Raw genomic sequence first — 8788 nt, forward strand, 5'->3', positions numbered from 1 at the left:
TGTCAGTATTTTTCTGTTTTATTATTGTTTTCAAAAGAACAGTGATTTATTCTTATTAATTTATGTTTATTTTCTGTATTATCAATTTATTATTATTTTTACTCTTTATTTGGGGAGAAGGAAAATTTAACTGTGGTCTAGCTTCTTAAACAGTACTCAGATTTTCAATCTTCCTTACTTTCTATAATATATATTCAATATAAATTACCCTCTAGGTATTTCAAATAAATATTAATATAGAGTGCTTCTATTGTTGTTTGCATTTAAATATTGTATAAGTTTGCTAGTTGCTCAGTCACATCTGACTCTTTGCTTCCCCATGAACTGTAGCTTGTTAGGTTCTTCTGTCCATGAAATTCTCCAGGCAAGAATAATGGAGTGGGTTGCCATTCCCTTCTTCAGGGGATCTTCCTAACCAAGGATCAAACCTGGGTCTCCCACATTGCAAGCAGATTCTTTACCATTTAAGCCAACAGGAAAGCCCTATATTATATAAGGTAAATTATAATAAGTTATTTAGCTTATAAAATATTTATAGTTTTTGTTTGTTTTCAATCATATGCTTTTGAATATCTCTTTATATCATAACTACATTACATTAAGATTATGCCATGTCATTCATATGGTATCATGTCTTTGGAAGTTATTAAAACTTATTCGTAGCCTAATATATTGCCAATATTTGTACATTTTAATGTGCATTTGAATATAATGTACTCACTCAGTCATGTCTGACTCTTTGCAACCACATGGACTTCAGCCCACCAGGCTCCTCTGTCCATGGAATTTTCCAGACAAGAGTCCCACAGTGGGTTGTCATTTGCGACTCCAGAGGATCTTCCAGACCCAGGGATCAAACCCACATCTCATGTGGCTCCTGCATTGGCAGGCAGATTTTTTACCACTGAGCCACCTGGGAAGCCCAATATAATGCCAATTTTGTACATTTTAATGTGCATTTGAATAAAATATACTTTTTAGGGTGCACTACCTACCAGATTGAACTTTTAGTATTCTAAAATTCTTCTATACCTAATTTTTTTTTTTTAGATTTCTGTTATCAGTTTCTTAGGAGTGTCAAAAATATCTTCTGTAACAGTGGAGAATTTGACAGACATTATCTTAACCAACTTTTCGAAGTCTAAATCACTTGTTATTAAACACATCATAGATCTCCTGATATGAAACACTGAGAAAACAAGATCGTCTCTATAGTGTTCTTGCAAAAATCTATAACCTTAATCTTATTGTGAGAAAACATCAGACAAGCCCAAACTGAGAGATATTCTATATATAATTAATCAGCAGTCTTCAAAAATCTCAAGGTAACGAAAGACAAATAAAACTGAAGAACTGTCTCAGGCTGGAGGAGACCAAGCCAGAAAACTAAACGTACCATGGGATCTGTGATTGGGTCCTGTACCAGAAAATGGACATTAGTGGGGTAACTGAAAAAATTTGAATAAAATCTATATAATAGTTAATGGTATTTATCACTGCTAATTACCAATTTGATCACTGTACTGTTAGGTAATGCATAAACATTTGAGGAGAAACAGAGTATATGGGAACTTTGTGAAATATTTTTGAAACTTTTTTAAAATCTAAAATTACTTCAGCATAAAAAGTTTACAGTCTTTTCACAATTGTGGGTTTTTGCATTTTATCTCATAATTACATAGGCCTTTGCTTTATGTATCTTCAGATAGTTTTGTTAACTAAATACAGGATATTGACCTATATCTTTCAGGTAGACAATCACTGCATCAGTCTCTTCAATTCTATTCTATCCTGATCTATCTAGTCAGCATTCCACCAGGAAGGAAAAACCACACTCTACAGAGAAGTTGTTGTATAAATGTTGGAGGGTTGAAAGAATTGGAGGTAACTCAGAAATAATAACTTTGAGAAGCAGTTATTTTCTCGGAAGGAAAGAACTTCCTAGAACGTATAAGCTCAGAGAAGCTGCCCTGCAGAAATGGTGCTCAGACTGCCAATAAAGAGACAGGACAAGACTGGTTCTGGGAGTGCCCAGAGAAGCTGGAAACCGAAGCTGACACTGATGGAGCAACAGTGAAAGAGGAAGTCCCTTATCCTTTTCACTCTCGCTAGTGCCACCTATTGACAGAACTTAATGGAAACCAACTGGAGAAGCATCTGGGAAATTTAACTACTCTGCTGAATCCCAGTACCAGCATCACAGAGCAAGGTACACAAGAGAGATTTGGAGCTAAGAAACAAGAGGCAAATACAGTACTTGATACACCCATTAACACTTTCCTTCAAATACAGATTTCCCAATTTAAAATTATAACATCTTTCTTTTAATACTTGCCAATATACCTTTATCTTTAAGAATTTTTTATACCATCAAAATACATTTCTCTTTTAATAGTGAAGTTTATTTTATTAGCATTTAATGTTATTGCTGATATATATGTTCATTCATATGTAACTTTATTTTTATTTACCATATATTTTATTAAATCCAACTTATTTTTTTCCTTCCTGCCTCCTATTCAGTTCCGTTCGGTCGCTCAGTCATGTCCGACTCTTTGCAGCCCCATGGACCGCAGCACCAGGCCTCCCTGTCCATCACCAATTCCTGGAGTCCACCCAAACACATGTCCATTGTGTCAATGGTGCCATCCAACCATCTCATCCTCTGTCGTCCCCTTCTCCTCTGCCCCCAATCCCTCCCAGCATCAGAGTCTTTTCAAATGAGTCAGCTCTCCGCATCAGGTGGCCAAAGTATTGGAGTTTCAGCTTCAGCATCAGTCTCTCCAATGAACACCCAGGACTGATCTCCTTTAGGATGGACTGGTTGGATCTCCTTGCAGTCCAAGGGACTCTCAAGAGTCTTCTCCAACACCACCGTTCAAAAGCATCAATTCTTCGGCACTCAGTTTTCTTTACAGTCCAACTCTCACATCCATACATGACTACTGGAAAAACCATAGCCCTGACTAGACTGACCTTTGTTGGCAAAGTAATGTCTCTGCTGTTTAATATGCTGTCTAGGTTGTTCATAACTTTCCTTCTAAGGAGTAAGCGTCTTTTAATTTCATGGCTGCAATCACCATCCGCAGTGATTTTGGAGCCCAGAAAAATAAAGTCAGCCACCGTTTCCACTGTTTCCCCATCTATTTCCCATGAAGTGATGGGACCAGATGCCATGATCTTCGTTTTCTGAAAGTTGAGCTTTAAGCCAGGTTTTTCACTCTCCTCTTTCACCTTGATCAAGAGGCTTTTTAGTTCTTCTTCACTTTCTGCCATAAGGGTGGTATCATCTGCATATCTGAGGTTATTGATATTTCTCCCAGCAATCTTGATTCTAGCTTGTACTTCCTCCAGCCCAGCATTTCTAATATACTGTGCCTCCTATTAGATTTATCAAATTCTATTTATTTGTTAATTTCCCTTCCTGGTCTGAAAAGTTTGCTTTCTATTTCTATTATCTTAGTGATCATCTTCTCCTCTTCTAAAATCTCTACTTATTCTAAGCATACTAGAGACCTGCTGCTGCTGCTGCTAAGTCACTTCAGTTGTGTCCGACTCTGTGCAACCCCATAGACAGCAGCCCGTCAGGCTCCCCCATCCCTAGGATTCTCCAGGCAAGAACACTGGAGTGGGTTGCCATTTCCTTCTCCAATGCATGAAAGTGAAAAGTGAAAGTAAAGTCGCTCAGTCGTGTCCGACTCTTAGCGACCCCATGGACTGCAGCCCACCAGGCTCCTCCATCCATGGGATTTTCCAGGCAAGAGTACTGGAGTGGGTGCCATTGCCTTCTCCGACTAGAGACCTAAGTAGTCTACATATCTATGTTCATGCTTAGTCATGTCCAGCTCTTTGCGACCCCATGGACTATAGCCCACCAGGCTCCTCTCTCCATGGGATTTTTCAGGCAAGAATACTGGAGTGGGTTGCCATTTCCTCCTCCAGAGGATCTTCCTGACCCAGGGATCTAATCTATGCTTCCTGTGTCTCCTGCATTGCAGCAGATTCTTTACCAGCTGAGCCAACTCTATCCACCTCTTAAACCATAGAAGAAACTTAAAATATTTTAGCTCCATACATTTCCTCCCATTGTCCATGTGATTGCTATCTTCTCTTTTTAAAATAATTCCTCAAATTAATCTTTGATTTTTACAAGTTAATGTAGTTACAAATTTCTTTGCTTATAATGCCTTCATACATGATGTTTTTGTTCTAGACTCAATTTCCTTCTTGTAATTCTTCTTTCTTCAAGAACATCTGTGTATTACATACACTGATACTATACGATGGTGTCTTTATTTCATACTTAATCCTGGATGACAATTGATCAGAGTTACAAATTCTAAGATGAAAAAATTATTTTATTTTTCACTACTTCGATGTGCTAAGATTCTTTTTTTTTTTTTGATGTGCTAAGATTTTACATCAATGTGTCTAGGGATATAGTTTGCTTTTATCTTTCCTCCTCAGGATTCATTGAGTTTCAAAGCCCAAAGACTCATCTTTTATCTCCTCTAGAGAATTATTGAATATTAACTAATTGGATATTGCCGTTCTATCTATTCTCCTTTTCTGGAATTCTTACTAGACATATATGCAAGTTTAACATTCTGTCCTCCTTGTTTCCCTTTCATACCTCCCATATTTGATTTACACTTTTTATATTCACAGTGATTTTTCTCCTCTCTCATATCTTCTCATAAGCTAAGTTTCTTTACCCCTGTATTTAACTTTCTGTTTAACCTTTTAATTTTAATTGCTATCTTTCTGGTTTCTAAAAATTCAGAATTTCTATTTGGCTGATTGTTAAGATTACCTATTTCATCTAAAGGTCACAGCTATAACAACTATAAACATTCAAAATTAATAAGGAAATACTATGAATAACTCTTCCCATAAATTTTACTTCTCTTGTGGCTCAGCTGGTAGAGAATCCACCTGGAATGTGGGAGACCTGGGTGAGATCCCTAGGTTTGGAAGATACTCTGGAGAAGGGAAAGGCTACCCATTCCAATATTCTGGCCTAGAGAATTCTATGGATTATGCATGGCTCACAAAGAGTCAGACATGACTGACCAACTTTCACTTCACTTCCATAAATTTTACAACATAGACAAATTGTTTTAAAGACATAAATTGCCAAAGGTCACTCAAGAAGAAATGGAAAAATGAAAAATTATTGTGTCTATTAAAGGCATTACATTTATAGTTATAGATCTTCTAACCAAGGAAACTCCATGCTGGCCAATTCTACCAAGCAATTAAGAAATAAATAATGTCAATTCTATGCAAACTCTTCCATAATATGGGAAAGGAGGAAACATTTACTGACTTATTTTACAAGGCCAGACAAGTAACAGAAATAGGTTACAAAAATTTTTTTGGAATGTATTGTTCTTCATGAAGCTAGATACAACTATCCTCAACAGAATACTAGTGAATTAGATTAAATCTAGCAATGTAAAAAAAGGACAGAATATCATAACCAAATAAGACTTATCCCAAGAGTGCAAGTCTAGTTAAGTATTGTAAATCAATCATTATAATATCATGTCAGTAAGCTAAAAAATTTAAAAATGCATTCATATCCCAATTATACAGAAAAAGAATCATTAAAATTCAATATCCAAAGTGATTCAACACAACAACAAAACTCTCATCAAACTCAGAATTAAAGAGAATTTCCTTCTATTTCCTTAATCTGATAAAGGATGACTACCAAAAATCTACAGCTAACATCATATGTACTAGTGAAACAATGAATGATTTCCTCCTAAGATCAGAAATTAAGTGAGAATGTTCTACTTTCATCCCTCCTATTCAATACCATACTGACGATCAGAGCTGACATTACAAATTACAGGTCAGGATTCAGAATACGTGGAATCCCTCATTTGTTAGTGGTGGGAATGCAAATTATTACAGCCTCTTTGGAAGATGTTTGGAAGTTTCTTGAAGAGTTATATTTTACTTGGAGAAGGCAATGGTAACCCACTCTAGTACTCTTACCTGGAAAATCCCATGGACGGAAGAGCCTGGTAGGCTGCAGTCCATGGGGTCTCGAAGAGTTGGATATGACTGAGTACCTTCACTTTCACTTTTCACTTGAATGCATGCATTGGAGAAGGAAATGGCAACCCACTCCAGTATTCTTGCCTGGAGAATCCCAGGGACAGAGAACTTGGTAGCCTGCCATCTATGGGGTTGCACAAAGTTGGACATGCAAATAGGAAAAGGAGTATGTCAAGGCTGTATATTGTCACCCTGCTTACTTAACTTATATGCAGAGTACATCATGAGAAATGCTGGGCTGGAAGACGCGCAAGCTGGAATCAAGATTGTCAGGAGAAATATCAATAACCTCAGATATGCAGATAACACCACCCTTATGGCAGAAAGTGAAGAGGAACTCAAAAGCCTCTTGATGAAAGTGAAACTGGAGAGTGAAAAAGTTGGCTTAAAGCTCAACATTCAGAAAACTAACATCATGGCATCTGGTCCCATCACTTCATGGGAAATAGATGGGGAAACAGTGGAAACAGTGTCAGACTTTATTTTTTTGGGCTCCAAAATCACTGCAGATGGTGACTGCAGCCATGAAATTAAAAGACGCTTACTCCTTGGAAGAAAAGTTATGAACAACCTAGATAGCATATTCAAAAGCAGAGACATTACTTTGCCAACAAAGGTCCATCTAGTCAAGGCTATGGTTTTTCCTGTGGTCATGTATGGATGTGAGAGTTGGACTGTGATGAAGGCTGAGCACCGAAGAATTGATGCTTTTGAACTGTGGTGTTGGAGAAGACTCTTGAGAGTCCCTTGGACTGCAAGGAGATCCAACCAGTCCATTCTGAAGGAGATCAGCCCTGGGATTTCCTTGGAGGGAATGATGCTAAAGCTGAAACTCCAGTCCTTTGGCCACCTCATGCGAAGAGTTGACTCATTGGAAAAGACTCTGATGCTGGGAGGGATTGGGGGCAGGAGGAGAAGGGGACAACAGAGGATAAGATGGCTGGATGGCATCACTGACTCGATGGACATGAGTCTGAGTGAACTCTGGGAGTTGGTGATGGACAGGGAGGCCTGGCGTCCTGGGATTCATGGGGTTGCAAAGCGTCAGACACGACTGAGCAACAGAACTGAACTGAAGTGAACTGACTTAGCAGCAGCAGCAGCAGGAGCATACATTTACTTATAATATGACACAACAGTCAGATTCCTTAGGTATTTGCCTGAAAGGATGTTCACACCAACACCTATGTGTAAATATTTATAACATTTTTATTCACAATTGCTAAGCAATTATATGGAAACAATTCATATGTCCCTCAACTAGAGAATGAACAAAAAATAATATGACATCTCCATAAAATGGAATAGTATTTAGCAATAAAACGGAATGAACTCCTGTCCTGATACATGCAACAACATGGATGAATCTCAGATGCATCAAGTTTATGGTTTCTTCTTCTTGAGATATTTTGCCATCAGCAATGGCTCAATGTTTTTCTTAGTAACTGTACCTGTAGTTCTACTGCCTAATGCCATCACTGTGAATTTGGACCCAGAGCTATTCAAAGCATAGACTGGGGTTATATAGATTTTTCCTACCCATGGCACTAGAAAATGCTGGTTTCTTATTGTTTCCAAGCCACCAGATAACTTTTTCCTATTTTCAGTTTCCTGAACATAGCAATTCTCTAGCTCAGTTTCAGCCTCCTGATTTGCCTGGATTTAATTTCTCATCACATGTCCATGTAGATATTAAAACCCAGGCATCAAGGTCCTGAGATTCCCCCATGAGACATTCAACTTCAGTAAGAGCTCACTATTCTACCTGATTTCAGTCTTTGTTTCTGGCAGGTAAGTTTTCCATTTCTTGGGTTCACATTCAAATGTACTTTTCAATTATTATTTTTCCTAACACTTTCTGTGTTTGGATCCAGAAAGTGATTGGGTGGAATTTCACATCACTTAAGGCTGCCCTCTTGACTGAAAGTATCACAATATTTCCTAACATACAATTCTGACATCACTTGGGTTTTTTCATACACGAAAGGTGAGTTGGAACATTAACTTAATTGTACATTTTGGAAAAGAAATGTTCATCTTGATTTTATATATTTTGTTTTTTGTTATTTGTTTTGTATTTTGTATTCCATTACATGACCTGAATTTTCTACTAAGTACTTCATGTTTTAGTAGAAGTTTTGTTGCTATTTACTTAGTGAGTGTATAGTATCCTTAATATATGAGTAATTCATTCAAGTAGATTCAGGATTAAACCAAATAAGTGTCACTGATTTAATCCACAAACAACTCAGACTTCTTTGTAGCCCAGCTTCCGAGTCCAAGAAAACCTGAAAGTTGAGATGTATGAAGTATCCACATAAGGAATACCTTCTCATTTCTTTCAGAGAATTCAGATTTGGTAATAAAAGTATCCAATTTTAAACAAAGTAGCTTAAAACAGTAGTATCATCCCCTGTTTGTTATAATATTTTAAGAAAAATACAATATTTCTGCAATAATTTATAAAACTGCCAAAGGATATATAAGTTAATAATACTGTATAATAGATCACTAGATTTAGAACATCTGACTGGAAAAGCTGGAAATGAGAAGTTTAAAGTTCAAGGAGGTCTGAAATCTAACAAGCTTAATCAAAGGAAAAGATGTGAAATTTTCACAAAAAGGAGTCTGCAAAGCCACACACACAGAAAGACTCTGCCAGTGTGGGAAAAGAATGGCAACTTTTTCCTATTAAGAAAAAATAAAAATAGGTCACATT

General features: G+C 37.1%; 1 long non-coding RNA gene across 1 annotated transcript; it reads left to right on the forward strand.

The window, feature by feature from the left end:
* The first annotated feature begins 350 nt into the window (after nucleotides 1-350).
* Nucleotides 351-2502, forward strand: LOC123328496. Its single transcript, XR_006543357.1, has 2 exons — nucleotides 351-497; nucleotides 1751-2502. It is a non-coding gene; the product is annotated as an uncharacterized LOC123328496 (long non-coding RNA).
* Nucleotides 2503-8788: the final 6286 nt, after the last annotated feature.

This window comes from Bubalus bubalis, chromosome 12 (assembly GCF_019923935.1).
Source record: "Bubalus bubalis isolate 160015118507 breed Murrah chromosome 12, NDDB_SH_1, whole genome shotgun sequence".
In the NCBI taxonomy this organism is placed as follows: domain Eukaryota; kingdom Metazoa; phylum Chordata; class Mammalia; order Artiodactyla; family Bovidae; genus Bubalus; species Bubalus bubalis.